Source organism: Balaenoptera acutorostrata, chromosome X (assembly GCF_949987535.1).
Source record: "Balaenoptera acutorostrata chromosome X, mBalAcu1.1, whole genome shotgun sequence".
In the NCBI taxonomy this organism is placed as follows: Eukaryota; Metazoa; Chordata; class Mammalia; order Artiodactyla; family Balaenopteridae; genus Balaenoptera; species Balaenoptera acutorostrata.
The window spans coordinates 76,173,825-76,197,203 of record NC_080085.1 but is presented as its reverse complement, the minus strand read 5'-3'; positions in this window follow the sequence as shown (position 1 = coordinate 76,197,203).

The window sequence follows — 23,379 nt, the reverse complement described above, 5'->3', positions numbered from 1 at the left end:
GGGCAGGGGGCAGTTGGAACAACCACCGGTGCAGCCTGCTTGGCCAGTGGGGGAGCTGGATAGGCCGGAGGGGGGTTCAGATTTTGATGTAACATGTGCCCACTCTCATTTTTCTCCCTCTTCCCCTTGTAGAACAGGTTCCCCCTTGGGTTTCCTTTCAGACCGCTACACCATAAGGTGACAGTCCTCTGACTCTTTTTCCTCTTGATGCAATAGTGCAAATGCTTCTACATACGGAATCTCATCTCTTTTCCCTGCTCTTTCGCAAAACACTTCTAATTGCAAGATCGTATAATAATTGAGTGAGCCATTCAGGAGCCATCACTCTTCTGAACTTAACATATATTGGGTCCACACCCATTAAAATAGTATATCATGTCTTTCTTAGTCATAGGCTCACGGCTATGTTTTGCCCATTTCTCTAATATACGCCCCAAAGGACTCTCCTTTTAGATAGATGGAGTTATTTCCCATTTTTATAAGTTTGATAACACCAAAACACAAAACACGCAAACAAATTCCAACGCAAAAAGCACAAACAAATTCCAACATTGACGCACACAAAACCAAAACCAAAACCAACGAACCAGTTCCCAAATCAGATGAAGTCCAACAATAATTCCCCTCTCCAACATGGTACCCCAACCAAACTGGCTTGTCCCGTAAAGGAAAAGCCCAAATTGAGGGGGGGATATGTTCTCAGTGTGCACACTGGAGCGACTTACCCTCTAAAATCAAGTCCATCAACTTGAAGAAGTTTGTCGGTTCCTTGCTTCAACTGCCAAGTGCTGGGGTAGCGGGTGCTGCTTCAGGGAATCTTGAAGGGAAGATCCTCAGGCAAATAATTCTGGCAGCTGCTAGGGCCTTGCCCCAATATTCCCTGACTGGTGCTGGCTAGCCACGAGAAGCAAGGCTCCTGACTGGTTAAGCCAAATTTTTTACCAAGTCCAAGATCGCTCTGCTCACTGCACGACAGGCCAAAAAATCGGGAGATGAGGTGTTGAGGCAAGAGATAGAGACTTTATTTGGAAAACCAGCAGATGGAGAAGATGGCAGACTAGAGTCCCCAGAAAATCATCTTATGGGGTCTAGATGCCAGTTCCTTTTATAGAACAGAGAGGGGGTGGAGGTAAGGAAGTAAAATAAAAAGGCCATTTATCTTGCAAAACATCTCCTCCCATGGCCTGCATCGGGGAGGGGATGTGTTAATTTCTTCTTTTCTGCAGCCATTCACAGGTGGGCAGGGTCAGAATGTCTCTCTGTGAGCTGAACAAAAGCACTTTAGTTTAACAGTCAGACAGAGAGGCAGAGTTCCCAGTAGCAGGCCATTATGTGTGCTTACAGCTATAGACAGTGAATATAATAACAAAAGCAATGAAAAGCAAAGGTTAAAGTAAAAGGAACAGATCCAACATGGAGTCAGAATTGGATCTTTCCTGTTACAAATATTAATAAAGATTTTCCAGATATCTCATTAAAGTTCCAGGGTAAGATTCACTTCAGACCCCTAATTCTTTCATGAATTCTTAGCTCAATAAAACTTTTGCAATTTAAACTGTTCTAGGGCAGTGGCTTTCAAACTTCTGTGACAATAACCCACAATAAGAAACACATTGTTCATCATGACCAATTACATATATGTGTGTATATGTATTAATGTGCTAGTTGTGACCCACTAAAAAGATTTCCTGACCTGCTAATGGATAATGGAGAAACAATTCACCATGTTATCTCATGTTTCCATGAGTGTAGGCATTGTCAGTCCATTTGATTGCTATAACAAAATACCATAAATTGGGTGGCTTATACACAACAGAAACTTATTTCTCATGGTTCTGGAGGCTGGGAAGTCCAAGATTAAGGTGCCAGTAGATTTGGTGTCTGGTGAGATACTGCTTCCTTATAGATGGTCTTCTCACTGTAACTTCACATGGTGGAAGGAACAAGGGAGCTTTCTTTGGCCTCTTTTATAAGGGCATTAATCCCATTCACGAGGACTCCATCTTCATGATATAATCACCTCCCAAAGTCTCCGCCTCCTAATACCATCACCTTGAGGGGAAATACTTCAACATATGAATGGGGAGAGGCAACAGCATTCAGACCATAGTTTGTTTTAAACTATCATTTCAAGTATGATTGTATAGAAAGAAGTCTTGTAAGATGTAGAATCTCCTTCCTGGGTGGAGAGCTGGTTTATTTCTTGACCAGTATAACAAAGATAATGTCTTCTTCTGGGGCTAACACTGGACAAGTTTTCTAGCAGCCCCCTTATAAAATCAAGGGGTTTCCTAAGTTCCTGGTTTCTCAGCTGTGACACAAACCCACTGTGTGTGTAGCATTGACCTGCACTTCTCTGCATCTTTCCTGTGGGATTTGGTGGCAAGAGGAACTGATAAAAACATGAAGCTCATGCTGCCTATTGTGCTATGAGTAATAAAGTTCTTTGTCTCTGACCCAGAAAACTTGTGCCATTCTGGCAACATCTACAGAACTGTGGCAGGCTAAACTGTTAGCTTACAAATAGGGTAAAATCTCTGATCCTTCACGTGACCTGCATCAGAGCCCATATTTTGAAAGACTTTTCTCTAGGATTTCCCCAACTGTTTGGTGGGTTATAATTCTTTCATATACAAATACATATATAGATATTGCTATTAGTTTCTACCCACCAGCCTAATAATAATTGTAGTAATGGCAAAGGAAGGGTTGGAAAAAAAAAAGAACAACAACAAAAAGCTTTCATTTTTATTATCCTTTTATCTTGTCCATTTTAAATTATGTCTCTATATAGGTCCTTTTCACAGTTTGGAAAAACTTCTGGATTTATACGCAAAGAAATTCTCAAACATGTCTATAAGTTCGTGCATACAAGCAGTGTTTTTCACGATAGTTAAACAAAATTTAGTGAATGTACATCATGGAGTTGTTACTGGGCCCTTTCCAGATTCTTGGACAGCGATACCATAGAAATGAATATCACTTCCACAAGACTCTTAGGGAAGCAAAGTTTTTTTTTAATTTTATAATTTTTATTTTAAAAAATTTTTAATTAAAAATTTTTTTTTTTAGTTTAAAAAATGTTTTAACTTTTTAGTTTTTGAATTTTTTATTAAAAAAAATTATTATTATTTTTTAAAAGAGTTCTTTGTTTCTTTTCTTTAGTTTTTAAAATTTATTTTGGCTGCGCCAAGTCTCAATTGCAGTATGTGGGATCTTTTAGTTGCAGCATTCAGACTTCTTTGCATCATGAGGACTTCTTAGCTACAGCATGCAAACTCTTAGTTGCGGCATGCATGTGGGATCTAGCTCCCCAACCGGGTATTGAACCAGGGCTCCCTGCAGTGGGGGCACGGAGTCTTACCCACTGGACCACCAGGGAAGTCCAGGCAAGCAAAGCTTTTTATTAAAAGAGATAGCTTGTGCACAAGGGAGAAGGCAGAAAAAAAAAGCCAGCTCCCGGAGTAGAAGGGGCAAGTTTCTTTTATAACAAAAGGGGGGCTTGTCTCATGATCATTGATAATTTCCAGAAATTGTCATACATCTTTGATCAGTAGCAATTGGCTCCATGGTGGCTATCAGGAATAGGGAGTGCTTCTGTGAGGGGAAAGAAATGCATGAGAATTTTCTGCAAGAAAGCACAGTAACAGATAGGGTTAAAATTTATGGTTGAGTTTCTTGCCTTGTGGCAACTAGGTATACTCAGTGTAACAAAGATAAAGTTAATCTTTTATTCCTGCCAGCCTGGTTTTTGTCTCTAGGACTCAGATCCCCAGGACCTTTGTTCTTTAGCTTGCAAGGCCTGTTTTTCCCAAGGCTGTTCCCCAGTCCTTTCCCAAAATGACTGTACACTTGTCTTCCTGTCTCAGAGTCTTATGCTGCAAGTGGAAGCAACAGGCAAGTATACATAGAAACATAGATGGATTTTTACATATAGTGCTGACATCTTGGTTCCTCTCAGGATATAGACAGTTAGAACAAGCATTGCTCCCAACACGAGCTGTATTAACTTAAATTCATGAATTTTTTCAAACCTACCAAGAAGCTGAAGTTGCAGAGGAGCTACCCGCACCAAAATTAAAGGAGAGACAAAACCTAGAGAGAAGTGGAGAGAGGTTATCATGTGCTCACCTGAAGGAGATGAAAGCAGACACTGGTAAGAAGAGTTCAGCTAGAATATTTGACAACTTTCCTAAGACAAAATATGGGCAGGTGAGACACTGTGTGTGATGGTTAATTTTATGTGTCAACTGTGATAGGCCACTGTACCCAGATATTTGGTCAAACATCAGTCTAGATGTCTCTGTGAAGATATTTTTAAGATGAGATTAATATTTAAATCAGTATACTTTGAGTAAAGCAGTTTACCCTACACAAAGTGATTGAGCCTCATCCAATCAGTTGAAGAACTAAAGAGAAAAAGACTGAGGTTCCCTGAGGAAGAGGGAATTCTGTCTCCAGACTGACTTCAGAATAGAGCTGCAAAATCAACACTTCCCTGGGTCTCCAGGCTGCTGGCCTTCCCTGCAGATTTCAGACATTAGAGCTCCCACAATTGCCTGTGTCAATTCTTCAAAATAAATATATATCACCATCAGATATTCTTAATCAAACACACATAAGAAGCAAGGATCTAAATGATGAAGAATGAGATTGGCTGGTTTCTCCTAATTGCTCTGGACAAAGTGGAGAAAGAAGAGGATGAGCTCAAGGATTCAATTTCCCAGATCAAGTGACACATAAATGACTTGAAAGTTTTTAGGTTTTCCTTGAAAGAAAGCTTTATCTCCTGTAGCTTCAGAGCTGAGATTGCTAAAGATCAGACTCAGAGTCTCACCCTATGAATTGCTGAATTACAATACAAGTTGAATTTACAACCTCACAGGGTGTCTACTGTCAAAGCAAGGGCATAGAATGGGAAGGAAGGAGACACAGAAAATTGGAATAGGGACAAAATGGAAAATTCTAATAAAGCTGGGGATAATGGACCCCTAAATTCTAATGAGTCTTCTTTGCCAGTAGAAGCAGCTGTTCCTGCCACATCTGATGAGATTAAACCTACTTTGCCTGCCAAACTATAATGGCCAACACAGAGTTAGTTACCTTGCAAGAGAGAGCTGATTCTCCTCAGGACCCTCACCTACCATACTTCTTTGCTTTTAGACATATAACTAGACTCAAGTCACAGCAGGCCCCTAAATATGAGGAAGTATGAGGTACAAAATGTGACACATGAGGCACACAACCAAAAGAACTACATGATTTTTTCCAACATTGATGAATAAAAATTTAGGGAATCTGTGTGGGAATGAATATTATGGATGTAGGATAACAGTGGAAGGAACATAAAATTGGATAAGGTCACATTTACCAATATGAGCCCACTAAGCAGAGAGTCTGGATTTAATATTACAGCTCTGGAGTTAGAGAGGGCTCTAACAGTTTGGTTGGTTAGCTGCAATATGGACAAAAAGGTAAACTACACTAAATGCAGTTGAAAAAAGACTTGCTTTGGTATATTATAGAAGAAGGGATTCAAAGGCTTTGAGAAAAAGGAATGTTAGTGTACATTTGTCATTTAGGATCAGCTGACACAACCTGGAAGGATGTAGAGGACACATCTTCTCACCATGACTATGAGAAATAAATTTGTGAGGGAACCCCTAAACAAATTCCCAGACTTGAGACAGCTTACAGCTCCAAAACTCCTTGGATGAAGAGGAAGCTGGCTTCCGTAGAGGAAGGATTCTGATACAGTGCCAAAAACTTAATGTTGGTAATCTTTCTCCCAACCTTCCCCAATAGTACTTATGACTTTTTACCAGTGTGACTGTGTATTGGTCAGGGTTCCCTAGGGGAGAAAAAAAAAGAAATATATATATATATATATATATTAGAAAATATATAACATATATTTTATATGTATGCTATTTACTATAGAATATATACTATATATTATAGAATATATATATTCTATTTTATTTATATATATATAGAGAGAGAGAGAGGGAGAGAGAGATTTTTAAGGACTTGGTTCACACAGTTGTGGATGATGGCAGGTTAAAAATATGCAGGGGAGGCTAGCAGAGTGTAGGCCCAAGAAAGAGTTAATTTTGCAGCTTCAGTCCAAAGACAATTTAAAGGCAGATTTCTCACTTCTTTGGGTAATGTCGGTCTCTTATTTCTTAAGGCCTTCAATGACTGGATGAGGTCTACCCACATTATGGAGGGCAATCTGACTTACTCAAAGTCAACTGATTTAAGTAGTAACCTCATTTGAAAAATGCTTTCAGGAATTCCCTGGCAGTCCAGTGGTTAGGACTCCATGCTTCCACTGCAGGGGGCTCAGGTTTGATCCCTGGTAAGGGAAGTAAGATCCCACAAGCCACACAGCACAGCCGAAAGTAAGAAAGAAAGAAAGAAAGAAAGAAAGAAAGAAAGAAAGAAAGAAAGAAAGAAAGAAAGAAAGAAAATAAAAAACACTTTCACAGCGATATCTAGATTAGTGTTTAACCAAATATCTGGGTACCATGACCTAGCCAAGTTGACACATAAAATTAACCATCACAAGTAATACTGTTGTCAACTTAGCATCCATACACATCTCTTAAAATGATGCTTAATTCCCAAATAGAAACAATAACAAGGTGGTACAGCTGCCTAATGTGATAAAAAAAAATCCTGAGTATAATCAAAAATACATTACACTACTCCTTCCCCAGAAAATGACAAATTTCTTTAGTGATATCCTCTCTTCTCTTTGATATCCTGATATCCTGTTAACTAGAACACTAGGATAAAGTCAACAGTACTTATATGCTGTGTGATTAAAAGTCAATACAGTTTATGTTCTATGATGAGGGAATAAGACAAGGAAGAAAATGATATTTGTGATATATATACATATTCATACATATTAAGAAGTAATGCTCATGACAATTATAGTCCTTGATTCTGTAACTGGTCACATGGTTGTATCTAGTATTTAAAACTATCTTCTTCCAAAAAATAAAATAAAACTACCTTCCTCCACTATCTATTATGTATTCCCTTTGTGCTTAGTAAACACTACAGGTGGTTTTCTTATCCGAACAGGTGACCCAAATTTTCATCCCTGAAGGGTCTGGGCCATTAGTAGTCCTGCCTAAATTGGGTTATTGTAGATTTCCATTGACTTTAATCACAGGGCATGATAATATGCCCTAAAGGTTCCTCTGTATTCCAGACATACTCTTCTATACATCTACTTGTGGAGTAGTAGTCCAATTTTCCCCTGGTAATCAGCATCAGTCAATACAGTCACCAAAGTAACTCATTTCTTTGCTTGTTGCTTCAGACACATGAGGAGCCCAAAGTGGCTGTGAAACAATCTTAACTTCCGGTTCAATGAAATCATTGTTGTGTTTCCTGGTGGAATCATTTCTCCTTTTGGAACTAAGACCTCTAGACCAGCAGAGTGTAAGTTCACAGGAACAGAAAGAAAAAAAATGCCAGTTCATAAATATGGGTAATAGTGAGTGGTAAGACATCCATTTCCACTCCTTGATTCCTGGCTTGAATCATAGCTATGGGAGAAATAACATCACATATTGAACAATGATTCAGAGCATATACAGACCCCCTGAAGAAATTTGTCCCAACCCTACAAGGTCTTACCACCTAGCAGGCCTTATAACTGAGTCCTCAAAGGGTCATTCATCATCCAATCAAGACAGTTGCTTCAAGACGATGGAGAACATGGCAAGATCAGTAAATTCCATGAGCATGTCCTCATTGCCACCTATATTTGCTGTAAAGTAAGGTCTTTGATCAGAAGCAATGCTATGTGGAACACCATGACTGTGGATAAAACATTGTGTAAGGGCTTCCCTGGTGGCAGAGTGGTTAAGAATCCGCCTGCTAATGCAGGGGACAAGGGTTCAAGCCCTGGTCCAGGAAGATCCCACATGCCACGGAGGAACTAAGCCCATGTACCACAACTACTGAGCCTGTGCTCTAGAGCCCACGTGCCACAACTACTGAAGCCCACTCACCTAGAGCCCATGCTCCTCAACAAGAGATGCCATTGCACTGAGAAGCCCGCACACCACAGCGAAGAGTAGCCCCCGCTCACCGCAACTAGAGAAAGCCCACATGCAGCAACGAAGACCTGATGCAGCCAAAAAAAAAAAAATTCTGTAAGTCCAAAGATGGTAGTTTTGGCAAAAGCACTGCATGCCAGAAAGGCAAATCTGTATCTAGAGTAAGTATCTATTCCAGTAAAAATGAAACAACACCACTTTGGAAGCACCCCAATATAATTAAACTGCCACTAGGTAGCTAGCTGATTACCATAGGTTATGGTGCCATGTTGGGGATTCAGTGCTGGTCTCCACCGTCGGCAGATTTGGCACTCAGCAGTGACTATAGCCAGGTTGGCTTGGTGAGTGGAAGCCGTGTTGTAGAGCCCATACATAACGTACATAACTGCCGCTATGGCCACTTTGTTCATGAGCTCATTGGGCAATGCCATGGGTGGATGCGGGAAAAAGTTGACTGGACTCTACAGAAAAGGTCATCCCATCCACTTGATTATTTAAATATTCCTCTGATGAGGGCTCCCCTTGGTGAGCATTCACATGCAACAGAAATATCTTCATGTTTTTCATCCATTCAGAGAGGTCAATCCACATACCTCTCACCCAGACCTCCTTGTCACCAATTACTCAATGATTATCTTTCCATGGCCCTGACCATCCAGGCAACCCATGGGCCACAGCCCTTGAATAGGTATATAGTTGCTCATCTGTCCATTTCTCCTTCCACGGAAAATGAATAGCTAGGTACATATAAAATTTCTGCCCACTGGAAGAATTTCTTTTACCACATTCCTTCAGGAATGTCCCAGAAAGAGGCTGTAGTGTTGCAGCCATCCATTTACAGGTATTGCCTGCATATAACACAGAATTATCTGTAAAACAGAACTGCATTTTCTCTTTCTCTGTTAACTGATTGTAAGGAAAGCCCCATGAGGCAGTAGGTACAGGATGAGAAAGAGAAGGTAGTGTAGCAGGGGTAAGGACCATGAGCATGTGGAACAATTCCTCAAGTGACTTGAATTTTCCTTCAGGGCCTGCTCGAGTCCAATCTCATATACACCACTTCTATTTGATAGTGGAGGACTGCTGTGCATGCCCAACTTTATGGCTTGGTGCGTCAGACACACCCAGTTCATGATAGACAGCTGAGGTACATGGTAACTTGATGGCCTGTGCTTAAGCATTCAGTCTGTATTAAGGCCCAGTAGCAAGCCCAAAGCTATTTCTCAATGGCTTTTGAAAGTAATTATCCACAGAAAATGACAGGACTTTGCTTCAAAATCTTAAGAGCCTGCACTGTGATTTACCTATAGGGGACTGCAAAAGGTCCAAAAAGCATCACTTTCTGCCACTGCCATTTCAAGCACCATTGAATCTGCTGGATCATATAGCCCATGCGGCAGAGCAGCTTGCATGGCAGCCTGGACATTAGAGCCTTCTCTTGTTCTAGGTCTCACTCAAAACTAGCAGCTTTGGGGGTCACATGGTAAAGGGGTTGAAGTATTACATCCAAACAGAAAATATGTTCCCTTCAAAATCCAAAGAGGCCCACTAGGCACCGTGCCACCTCTTAGGTTGTAGCAAGGGTCAGATGCAACAAATTGCTTTTCACCTTAGAAGGGATATCTTGACATGCTTCACAACACTGGACTCCTAGAAATCTGACTGAGATAGAAGACTTCTGAATCTTCATAGGATATATTTCCTACCCTCTGACATGCAAATATGTTGGCAATAAGTCTAAAGTAGTTGCTACTTCCTGCTCACTAGCTCCAATCAGCATAATTTCATCAATTAAATGGACTAGTGTGATGTCTTGTGGACAGGAAAGGCAAAAAATGATCTCTATGTACTAAATTATGACTTAGGCCTGGAGAATTGATATACACCTAGGGTAGGACAGTCAAGTTATATTGCTTGTCTTGCTAATTGAAATCATACTTCTTCTGGTAGTCTTTACCAACAAATAAGGGGAAAAAAAACTATCAACTCAATAGCTACATACCAGGTACCAGTGGATGTGTGAATTTTCCCAAGAAATGAATCTACGTATAGTATAGCAGCTAAAATTGGAGTCACCACCTGGTTAAGCTTATGATAATCCACCTTCATTCTCCAAGAGCCAACTGTTTTCTGCAAAAGCCAAATATGGGAGTTGAATGAGGATATGGTGGGAATCACCACCCCTGCATTTTTCAAGTCCTTGATGGTGGCACTAATCTCTGCAATGCCTCAAAGAATGAGGTATTGCTTTTGATTTACTATTTTCATAGGTAGAAGCCGTTCTAGTGGTTTCCACTTGGCCTTTCCCACCATAATAATCCTCACTCTACAATTATGGAACCAATATAAGGCTTCTGCCAGTTGCTTAGGATGTCTCTTCCAATTATGCTTTCCAGAACAGGGGTAATAACCACAGGATGAACTTGGACCTGAGTGTGTGTGTGTGTATGTGTGTGTGTGTGTGTGTGTGTGTGTATGAAAGAGAGAGAGAGAGAATCTGCAAATTGGAGGACTAGGAAAACTGGTGGTGTAATTCAGTCTGAATCTGAAGGCCTAAGACCCAGGAGCACTGATGTTCAAGGCAACAGAAGATGCATGTCCCAGCTCAGGCAACCCCTGGGAGTTCCAAACAAAAAATTGATGTCCATCCCTGCTGGCTGCTCCACCAGGCTCTTCACTCCCTCTCCAGCCCCATAAAATGTGAGACCAAACTCTGATGAGCAGCCCCTGTGACTGAAAAAGATTTGGTTCCCTCTGCCCCTCCCTGTGGGCCTAGGGATAGCTTGGAGTGTCCCACTATCATTTATCCAGACCTTTCAGCTTTTAAAAATAAACAAGGCTACGAGTTAGGCTGATGTCTCTCTGCACCCAGGAAGAACTGGAGGACCTATGTCAAGATTTGAGTTCAATATAAAAAAGAAAATATACTTCTTGAGCTTGTAGGTACTGGTGCTTAGATGACTGTTATCCCGGCAATGCCTGGCACCAAGAAGAGGAAAAAACAAAATAATGTTCTCTAGTTTGGGATATGATGCCACTGTAACCCAAGTCTGACTATAGGTATGTCCCTTTGGGTCCCTACGAACCTCCACAATTATAGTCTCCATTACTGAATGTATTATTGATGTTGATGTTTCTGTGCACCTCTGCTAGCCTTTGCCTCCAAGCTCTGATAGGAATTGCTGTATTTAGGGCCATTATAAAGGGGCATATAGAAGACCATAAGCCTACCTGATTCATAGGCTATAACTAATAACCTCACCATTTGATTGGGCCATAGGAAAGCCTTAGACTGATAAAAATAAGCCCCCCTATGGGGATAAGGCATTTGGATAAAAATTCGTTCTGATTCCAAATAAGCTTTTTACCAGAGAGACCATTATGCTGACAAGGGAGACCATAACCAACAAGCAGACTGCGTTTGATAGTTAAATGTAGAGATTGGCCTATCCTCTGTCCCAGAGCAATCGGATGTACAGCTACTTCCTAGACCCATAAGACGACAGTCCATAAAAAGTCAGACACCATTTTACTAGACCTGCACATATAGACTGCCACTATCATCAGAAGTTGCCAAAGCAGCATGAATAGCTATCCTGTCTGCCAGAGCCTGGCCAAAGCTCGAAATACCACCCCAGGATAGATTCCCAGCCCAACAGACCAGGACTTTCTTGGTAGGTAGATCATATTGGGCCTCTCATCCCATCCAGATGGTTTTTCTTCAGTTGATAATTTCACCAGGTTTGGCCTTTCTATCCCAAGTGTTCCATTGACTCAGACCACACTATCCAGGCCCTATGTGACCACATTGGTCTCCTGTTCAGATTTCCTGAGCATATTGCATCAGATAACAGCCTGAATTCGTGGCCCAAGCTACATATTGGTGGACCCAATCATGAGGCATACTGTGGAATATCCATGCTCTATATCAGCCCCAAGCTGCAAGTGTGGTTAAGTGTTCTAATGGACAATTAAAAGACAGGCTTAAGCAACTGATGGGAGGGGACAAGACAACCCCAGTCTAGACTAAACATCTCAGGCAAGCAGTCTGGGCTTTTAATGCAGCAGTTTCCCAAAAGATTACTTCTCATTTGCTCCTTATGTTTGACCAGATTGTCTGCTCTCTTCCTTCAATTGTACACCCTTCTTTTAGAGTTATTCACACCTTGGTCACCGTGGAAGATGCTGCAAGAGCCTTCTATTCCCTTTGACTCCTTTTCAAAGACTCAAGTAAATGGGAGATTGAAATAGCTATTAAACAACAAGGGTTGGGGAATTATATAAACACATTTTTGAAATCTTTTGAAAATTCAGGATTTTGTTCCAACCAATTCTTAAACATGATGTGTTTTATGATTACATTATAAAAATCTTTTTCTGTAAAAATACTTTTGTTCCTCTTGCATGCAATCCTGCAGAACAAAATGTCTAGATAAAACTGAGGAATGATTAAAAATGTAATATGGGACACACTGATAATGAAAACCACAAACTAAATCCTTAACACCTAGGAAAACACAGGGGTGGTAGAGGGCATTAATAATCTTTATATTTCAGAACTACTCTTGAAAGAGTTCCCCTCCTTCTAAAAACAACTCTCTGTGCTATCTTTCCAAGCTGCAGACTGACTGCTTCTTCAGACTGACTGCTGAGCCTATGATCACACCTGAAAATGTTAACAATGAGACAGCAGAGGATGGCCTCAGCTCCTGCGCTTTCCACATGAAATAGCTCTATATGTCATCCACACTTGTGTGGCAGATACACTGATGTCACAGACAAATAAAACTGTTTAAAACTGACTGCTTCGGGCAGTCCTTCTTAAACCAAATACTAAACTAAATTATATGGACTAGACAGGGAATACCACAGCAAGAGACCCCCATACTGGAAAGTCACATTGAAGGCCTTGTTAACGTGACTGTCTGATGAATATATGTCTAGTTTAGAATGACCTAACAATGTAAACTCTTTGTTTCCAGGGATACCAAATGTGTCCTCTGGGATTATGCTTCTTATGTATGTACCCTGATTATCATGCCATTGCTTCACCCCTGGAAGTCATTCGGGTCAGCTGTGCTGTGCCTAAATTGATACCTCAGGCCAGGTAAAAATAAAAAAAAGATTTATATAAAAACTTAAAGAAAAAGCCTCCTGAAGAAACAGTATGGAGGTTCTTTAAAAAATTAAAAATAGAACTACAATATGATCCAGCAACTCCACTCCTGGGTATATATCTTAAGAAAATGAAAACACTTTGAAAAGATATATGTACCCCAATGTTCATAGCAGCATAGCAACATTATTTACAATTGCCAAGATAAGGAAGCAACCCAACTGTCCATCAACAGGTGAATGGATAAAGAAGATGTGGTATATATATACATATATACACATACACAGTGGAATACTACTCAGCCATAAAAAAAAATAATGAAATTTTGTCATTTGCAGCAACATGGATGGACCTGGAGTGTATTACACTTAGGAAAATAAGTCAGACAGAGAACAACAGATATTCTACGTTTTCACTTATATGTGGAATCTAAAAAATAAAACTAAATAGTGCATATAAAAGAAGAAGACTCCTAGATATAGAGAACAAACTAATGCTTACCAGTGGGGAGAGGAAAGTGGAGTGGGGGAGAGATAAGAGAAGGGGATTAAGAGGTACAAACTACTAGGTATAAAATAAATGAGATACAAAATGTACAGCACAAGGAATATAGGTAATATTTTGTAATAACTTTAAGTGGAGTACAAACTATAAAAATATCAAATCACTATGTTGTACACCTGAGACTAATACAACATTGTAAATCAAATATACTTCAATTTTGAAAAAGAAAGGTAAAAACCTCCTCCTGTCTCTCTAAATTAGACCCTAATGATAAGTTATGAGATATTTTTTTCCTGGCTAAGCAACTGAAATTCATGGTTATGTTCAATCCTCCAGGCAGGCCTGATCATCCTGCTTGGAGTGGTCTTGATCATAGCCTTAGTCTGCTGTTGTCTCTGACTAATCACCTGGTTATTGTCACAGCACCTGAAAGTCTAACTTATTCAGGTTCATGATGGAGTAGCCTAAGTTTCTTGCTCATGTCATGAAAAATACAACAGTAGAGTTAAGGAGTCCAGCTCCTGATTAAAAATCTATGTGTGATTTTTTATGCCTGACCACAAGAAATTACAAAGGCCTTCCTTGGCAAGCCTCATGGGGGAAGATGCCCTCCCCATGCCAGAAAAGGGACACAGCCAATGCATAGCAGCCTGTGAAGGAAGTTGCAGTCAAGGACTCAAGCTTCTCTGGCAGGTCATGCTCCTCACATATTTACATTCCTAGTCCCAGCACTTTCATTCTTAGGTCTCTTTATCTGAGGCCATGGGCATAGTTCCTCTTTACACATCTCTGCGGAGACCTTCTTATGGGGGAAAGAGGAAGAAACCTTGAGGACACTTCCGTACTCTCACCCAGTACCCAGGCCTCTCCCCTGACCCTGGGCCCAATTCCAACATGTGTGGACTCAGTCCTACAAGACCACTCTCCACTTCATGCGCCAGTCTCAAGCCCAAGTTGTTATTGTGTTTCTGACTGACTGGATGTAAATTGGAGGTTCCAGTGACCCCTTCCAACACAGAATGCTAATCACAAGTCTAGGTTGTTACCTGTACTTCTGACCAACTGGCTATAAGTCAGAGGTTCTCCTAACCCCCTCCTCAGGTTAAATTAATTGGCCAGAACAGCTCATAGAACTCAGGAAAACTGTTTACTCACTAGATTACTAATTTATTATAAAAGGATTTTAAAGGATATGAATCAATGACCAGATAAAGAGATACATAGGGTGAGGTCCTGAACAAAGGAGATTCTGTCCTTGTGGAGCTTGGGGCCCTGGCACAGTGGCACAAAGAAGCATCTTGGTTCTCCCACATGGAAGCTCTCTGATAAGGAAAAAAAAGCTGTCCTTCTGGGGTTTTATACAGGTTTCATTACATAGTCACAATTGACTAATCATTGGCCAGTAGTGATTGATTCAACCTCCAGCCTCTCTTCCCTCAGAAATCAGCAAAGAGACTGAAAGTTCCAACCTTCTAATCACTTGGTTGGTTCTCCTGGCAATGAGCCACCATTTTTAGATGCTTCTAAAAGTCACCTCATTCATATAACACAGGACACTTTTATTCACTCCTCTCAACACTTAGGAAATTCCAAGGATTTGGGGATCTGTGAGCCAGGAACTGTGCATAAAGACCAAATACATATGAGAAATATATTTTGGTCATCTAAAGCAGTGGCCCCCAACCGTTTTGGCACCAGGGACCAGTTTCGTCGGAGACAATTTTTCCATGGACCGGGGGAGAGAGGTACAGAGCGAGCATTGGGGAGCAATGGGGAATGGCAGATGAAGCTTCACTGGCTCGCTCACTGCTCACCTCTTGCTGTGCGACATGGTTCCTAACAGGCCACAGACCAGTACCAGTCCATGGCCCAGGGGTTGGGGACCCCTGATCTAAAGGACCAAATATATATTTCTTATAAATTATAAATTCTTATAAATTACAATATTGCACCCTCTCCCCAACACCAGAATCCATAAAACTGCCAGGGCCTTTGTTTAGGACTCTATCAAGAATGAGATGGCTCCCATGTTTATACTGATATACCCGACTGTTGGCATGGGCTTTAAATAAGATGGTTACATCTCTTTTGCCTGATTATATTGTGGGATAGACATTATGTCTCACTAGGGAATGCTTCCCCTGCTTGGTATTATGACAGGGCATAAAAATCTGCCCTTCAGGAAATATTGATATTAATTTAACATACTAAAGGAAACCAACAGGGTTTCCTGAGCCCACACAATATAAAATAAAACTGGGAGCTAACATTGAGGGAATAATAAAGCAATAACAGAGGTTTTTTTTGTTTGTTTGTTTTGTTTTTTGTCTCTTGCTCTGGGTTTAATTTGTGCACTCACACACAGGGCCTTTGTTGAATACCTTGTGCAAATTTTTGATGGTATGATAAATTGAGCCCTAAAGTTCTAGAACACAGAACTCTTGATTTTGAGTTGAGTTGGAAATATTCTCATTGATATAAAAAAGCAAATTTAAAAAAATATGTAGTTGGGCAAATCAATCTTCGAAAATCATTTAGGCAGCAGACCGGTTCTTTGAGGAATTAAAAGCAAGTGTCTCTGTCTTGCGTATCTCTACAAATCAGAAATGTAAATACAACTCACAGTTACCTCAGACTGAGCCTAACTGAGGTCAATCTGGTAGTACCTGAAATCAAAGGGGAAAAAATAGGAAAAAAAGGGCCTTTTTAAACACAGACCACTGGAAAGGTTCCCTCACCCAAAATCTAATTCACAGCTTCTTTAAGGATTTATTGAGGACAAATTCAAATCTTAAAAATCTTTCCCACAAAAAATAAAGCCTTTGTCATCTGAGCAAACAAATTTAACTTATTCCAACTCTTATTCATAAACTAGTAAGTTTATATTGTAATATGTGATTCATAACTAAGTTTTTAAAGTGAAGCCCTGAGATCTCTAGTTTTGTCTGTTTATATGTCTGTGCATACATTATACATATGATATCTCTACCTCTGGATAATATTATCAAAATTAAATTCATGAAAGAGCTCTATGTAATTGACTTAAAAGTAAGCAATTACAAGTTAAGTATTTCTAAATATAAAGGAAACTTCCCAGAATGAATTTCAGGTTCACATGGTCTAGGAATATTCAGTATTAAATTAATATCTGGTATTAAAGCTAGCTTAAGCTTCTTGGTTTAATCAATACAGACATGTCTTACTTTTATTGTACCTAGGTTTACTGAAGGTCAATAAGCTTATATTAAATCTTTCTGTTGCAGAGTTTGCCAGCAAGGAAAAAAAATTAACTTGGCATGATGATATTTTCATAAGTTAAAAAACAAAGGTAAATGAGATAAAAGTTTTCAGGTGAACTCTTTAGGAATAATTATGTTCTGCATATGTCTATCTAAAAGAAGTTCTCCAGGCTGTCTGGTAAAAATTTAGAGTTTTCTAAGTTAAATTATGGAATTCATTGAATATCCAAACCATTTCAAATAAGATAAAATACTGGAACATTGACTGCTAAACGGGTGTAAGTTTACCTATTTTTGTCTTCTTACAAGAAGAAAACTAAAGATACTGGGTGTACTAGACACATGTCTTGTACCATACTGAGGAAAGTAATTATGCTATGAGAAGATGTATATTTCTAGACATTATGGAATAGTCCTAAATTTTCCAGTCAGGAAATGCTAATATGGCAAACAGTTCACAATTACTTGCTTGTCGGTTTTTGCTAGAGATTAAGGTTTTTAAGGGTTAAAATTGTAATATGTAATTAAAGCTACTGGGATAATAAGGGAAACATTTCCATATGCAAGGAAAGTAGCATGTGTGTTTTCAACGAAAGAAGGTACAGGGAATGGAAATGCATTATGTTAAGGTGAAATAAAATGATTTTTCTTTGTCCTAAAGCTGGTTATTTCTAAATGGAAAAGAAAAATAAGAGATAAACTAATATAGATATAAAAGGTTGTGGAAGAATTTAAACAGGGAGCCCTGAGACAAGAGTTTTGTACAAGATCAAGCTGCGATTGGATTGAATTTAATTAGGTAAATGAATTTTGTTACTGAGGGTGGGCTGATGCAGGACTGGAGTTTAGTTCCTTCTGTCAAGAGAACAAAGTTTTCTTGCAGTGATGAGCTACATTTGATAACAGATTGTGAGTTTCTTTGTTTTCTAAATGATCTGAATTCGCCTTAAAACTATTTTATTGTCACTTTGGTTGAATGAATAAGTGCTGGTTCACAGTGACCTATGATCCTATTTGACCAGGTGTTTTAAAACTTTTAATATTTTTGGACAAATTTCCCCAATATCAAAATCTAATTAAGATTCTTTTGACCTCCAACTAACTTTGGGATGCTTCAACAGGCCCAGGAAATATCCCAAAGGGAGATGGTAAACTAATTAGGTTTGTTTGGTATGTTAAATCACATGGGAAACATTGTCAAATAAGTCTTGATAAATCTTTCTTCAGTTATATTGTATGGGGAAATATCATTAATATAGCTATTCCAAAATTTATACGGAATTCCTAAAAACCTGGTATGTCCTCATATAATGTTAATTCTAGCTATAAAATATTTTACGTCAAAGAAATAATCAACTTTCTTATCAATTGCATTGTAATCAGATCTTTAACCATCCCGTTTTAAGTTTTTGTCACTTACAGACAGTCGTTTTATTCTGAAGCTTTTATAAAATGAAGATATTCAAGAAGAGAACTTTGACCAATGTAAGTTCCTGATGACTTTTAGATTACACCACAGAACTGGGTAAGAAATTACAAAACTCTAATGTAAAGCCTTATGACTTCATCCTGATCAGCAGGAATTAATTACATGGGACCAAATGAAGTAATAAATATGATTTATAATTTTATGACTTTTTTCTGAAATATACTGGCTTTTACTCTTTGTTTTCCAGAAAACCTTTCCTCCTACACTAACTATGACCTACAACAAGTTGATAAAGCATGCCTTTGTAAATGAAGATGAAATATTTATCTTGTTCTCTCTACCTGATTGCTCCAGAATTTGACTACTCCAGCTGGCTCCCCTGTGGACTTGATGTCTTATTGCAACCAGATTACAACTAGCTCTACTAATCATTGTTTTAATTTGTTCTATCTTGTTGTTTTCACATTATTTATGCCTTGTTCATCTCTCTGCTGTACTGTGACTTTATTAATGTTACAGCTGTATTACCTATAACCCTGTCTATTTTTTAAGATTGTTGTCTCTTGCATTCCCTAATGTGTAACCAGGCCTCTGATAAAATTAATGATGGCTAAACATCTTAAAGCAATTGATCATATATATCTACATAGAATAATTGTAATAGTGCAACTGTAGATACAGGAAGAAGCAACAAGGGAAAACATTTCCTAGTTCATAATAGACTAGTAAAACAGGTGATCTAGAGAGTTTTAGATTATAAACTGGGCTTAATCCAAAAATTAGCACATTGAGTGGCCTATAAACAGAATTCTTGCCTGATCTAAGAATGAGCCTTCCTAGCACTGTGGACAAAATTGGTCACAAAATGCCTTGCAAACGTTGGTTGTGACCAATAGGAGGCACTGTGGACAAAGAATGTCACCTGCCATTTCAGTAAACAAAGGAAGTTGTGGCCATAATGCCATCAACTACTGCAGTTGCCCCAGATGTCATACACTGAGGGAAATTCAGGATGGAGGAAAAACAAGATACTGGCCCTAGATAGTTAAGATGCATTAACAAAGAAATTATTTCAATCAGCCCAGACTCTTGCATCTTCCCATACATAGAAAATCACTAAAATTATCAACTTGAGATGTTTGTGTTTTGTGATTAGCAGTAATCTTTCGATGTTCCACCACATGCTTTTTTTTAGCAAAAACTTATATATATATATATATATATATATATATATATATATATATATATATATATATATATACCTCCTGGCTCCTCCCTTACTTCTTTGGAACAGTCCCTCAGAGGCTTCCATCCCAGGCTATAGTCCTCAATAAGGCTGCTGAATAAAACAGAATTCTCAATTTTTAGGTAGTGCATTATTTTTTCAGTCTGTAGTACCCATCATATAAGAGATGTTCAGAGGAAGAATGTGTCTATAAAATTGATACAGTTGCTGAGGAACAGGAGAAGGAATCAAATGAAGCAAGATTTCTGGAGCAGCACAAAAGCAGGGAGTGACTTTCTTGTATCAGAATAAAGAAGACACTGTATTACCTTAAAGTGATCTTACATAGCTAAAACACTAAGGACAAGGCTCATTCCCTCTTTCCTTTTCTAGACATCAGAGGGCCCTCTTTCCAGTGGACTCTCTCATTGATTGGCCCTCTCACCCTGAGACTTCCCTTACTTTGAAAATTCCTGAAAGAGGAATAAACCTTTGAATTACTTGCAGTCAGTGGCTCCTGTGTGGTGTGTTTTTCCATCTGATATCATTTAATGAAAGAGAAGAGCAAGAGGCAAAGGTGAACTGTAAAACATCCATAGTTGTCACAACCTTAATCCAGCTGCCTACCTACCTTATTCTCTCTTCCAGAGGAGCGAATTTTTTTAACATTAACCCAAGAACATTCCCTGACTTACTCTGATCTCTTCTATAAGACCCAAACTTAGAATTCTTTGTAAATGGGTCACATCTTAAGAGTGAACTAGACTATTTTCAAGCTGGATATGCTTTTATCATTTTCCAAGAGTTTATTGAATCTAATTCCTTTCCTGAAGTCAAATCAGCACAACTAGCTAAACTAGCTTGACTAGATAGAGCCTGTCAGCCAGCAAAGGATCAAAGGGCTAACATATATAGACAGCACATGTGCTTTTGGTGTGTTTCACGATGTTATGGAAGCAACATGATTTCTTAACTGCTGCTGGTGTTCTCATAAAGTACAGTGAGCAAATTTGAGTTTTAATAGTGCCTTGCTTCTCCCTAAAATACTGACTGTACCTAATGTTGAAGCTCATACTAGAGAACAAATCCATAAAGGAAAAGGAAATGTTTCAGCTGACCAGTATGTTAACCAAGTTACTCTTACCCAAGTTCAACTATGTCTACAAATTAAAGATGATTTGGTTAATCCAGGTCATTTTATGAAGTTTTGAGCAAACTGAAATCACAACTATCAGATTCTCAAAAAAGATGTTTGGAGAAATCTGGGTGTGCCCTCCAATTCGATGGTTATAGAGATAGCAAATGACCACTTGGCCTCTCCAAACCCTCTGAAATGGAGCTTGGTGAAAATGTGCACACAATAAAGACCCCTCACCATAAAGAAAACTTTAAAACTATTCTGAAACAACATTAATGGGGAAAATTAAATAGTGGAGAAAGGCCTCCAGTGTATGTCACACCTACCAAACTTGTAACTCTGGAAAAAATGGTAAAAGTGGTACATAGGTAGGAACCACAAGGGAGCTTTTGCACATGTTCAGATGGACTTTAAATAACACCCTAACATCACAAAACTTGGAAATGTACTTATTATTGTCTGCCTCTTTTCTAGATGGTAAAAGGCTTTCCAAACTTGCTGAAAGGAAACTGTTGTTATTGTGGCTAAAACTGATTAGATTTTATTTTTCCCATTTATGGAATCCTTACTTAATTTTCCAGTGAAGAGCTACTCATTTTACTGTGACTATAATTAAGGAATTTTGAAAAGTGTTGGCTCTCCTTACCATCTTTAATCCTCAGGAAAAATTGAAAGAGCTAATGATACTTTGAAATTAAAACTTGCTAAACTCTCTGAAGACATAAAATTACCTTGGCCTAATCTACTCCCATAGACCCTAACGACAAACACAGATTTTGACCTTATGAACTTGTCACAGGCAGACCAGGGAGATTGGGCACTACACCCCAATTTTAAACTCCATTTTGTTGCAAGCAAACGTGGCCCAATAATGTAAAGGACTAGTGCAATATACTCAGACTTATCAACAGGGTCAAGCCGCCTTTCTAAAGAAGCCACCTTCTGGACTTAAAACCAGGAGACTTAGTTTACTGGAATAAATGTCACCAAAAAGCTGCCCTGGAGTCCCACCAGAAGCACCTCTACCAGGTCCTGCTTATCACTAACAAGGCAGACAAGCTACAAAAAACTAGACCTTTTGTTCTTTGTATCCCAGCTGAAGAGACATACACCTCCGATTAACTCAACTTTTACTTTAACCAGAGTCCCTAAACTGAGGGTTCTCAAAACTTTTCTGAAGCACATGATAGCACAAAGGGGACAGATATTCCATAAAAATTGGAAGAAGCAAATGACATCAGATAGTGAGCAGCTTCTGCACAAAATAATGGAACAAAAACTTGACTCAAATTTAGTATTTCCCTTTTCATCCTAACGTTGAATTTGTACATCTCTAAAATTATCTCCAAGTGCTGATCATAGAAATGCTTCCTATTCTTACTGTATATCTGCTATGTCCTGCCCCTTCTCCTTTCTCCATTCCTCAGCTTCAAAATCTTTGGCTTTTTTTGGCTGGCATGCTTATGAAGCTAATATCACCTATGATTGTTGCTCCTGCTTACTTTTTCTCATCAGCTTCATCGCTCCTTTACAAATACCAGTTCCCTACCCAAGAAAGTCTTTCTGTCGTTACCACTGCCATTTGACACAGGGTCCCATCCAAACTGAGTCTCCAGTAAATCTCTGAAGTTAGCACATTCTTCCCAGTATACCCTTGAAGAGGGAAAACATGTTTTTCTTGAAAGAAAACATTAAAAAAATCTTCAATCCATGGGCCTAAACTGCTGCAATGATATCTGCCAGGTTACTGACCCAGCTGAAAGGAGTGGATATCGTTGAGTCAGTCCCAATACTAGCTTCACTCTGGCAAGCAACAACAAAAACCTATGAGTTTTTCACCCCACCCCCAGAGTGATTCATATTTTATTTGTGGGTCCAATGCCTATATATATATATATATTTTTTTTTTCCAGCCAGGTGGGCAGGTTGTCATCTCACCCAATCTGTGTTTGGGGGTAAACACACTCCTCTGTAAAACACCCATTCTTACCAGGTGCTAGAGAGATCTACTCGAACAAACTAAAAGACTTGGAATCAATCCAGATAGACTTGTCACTGCTTGGGATGGGTTTTATGCTGGAGCTATTTCTGAAGGAGCAGCCCTATTAACTACTGAAGAAGTTTGACAAAATACCCAATTAAGAAATATGAATTATATACACATACCCAGAGAACAGTTGAGACACTGGAATAATCCAAGGTTAAAACATGAAACTATATATTTTTAAAATTGTATTTACTATTTTCTCCTTCATTTGTGAGGTAAACATTTCCTTCCTACCATTTAGATAAGTTTACCTGTCAATTCTTCCGGTCTAAGCTGTATTGTTTACTACCATGTGTGAAATCCTAGTAATAGAGATTTTTGAATGCGGCATACCAAGGAAATATAGTTCAAAGCACAACTTCCTTAGTTTTAAAATAATTTGTTAAGAGTACCACTTGTTGAGTGCCATTCATTAGCCTTGTTTCATTAGATGATAAATCTGAGTTATCAAATATCTCATTTCTTTAAAAATCTTTTTAGGTAAACAACTTCCCTATGAAAAGTGTAAAACTATCTTTTATACTGAACAGCAATTTTTACAAGTTGCTAATATGAAATCTGAAACTGTTCTCCATCAGCAAAAATGATGTATTTAACACT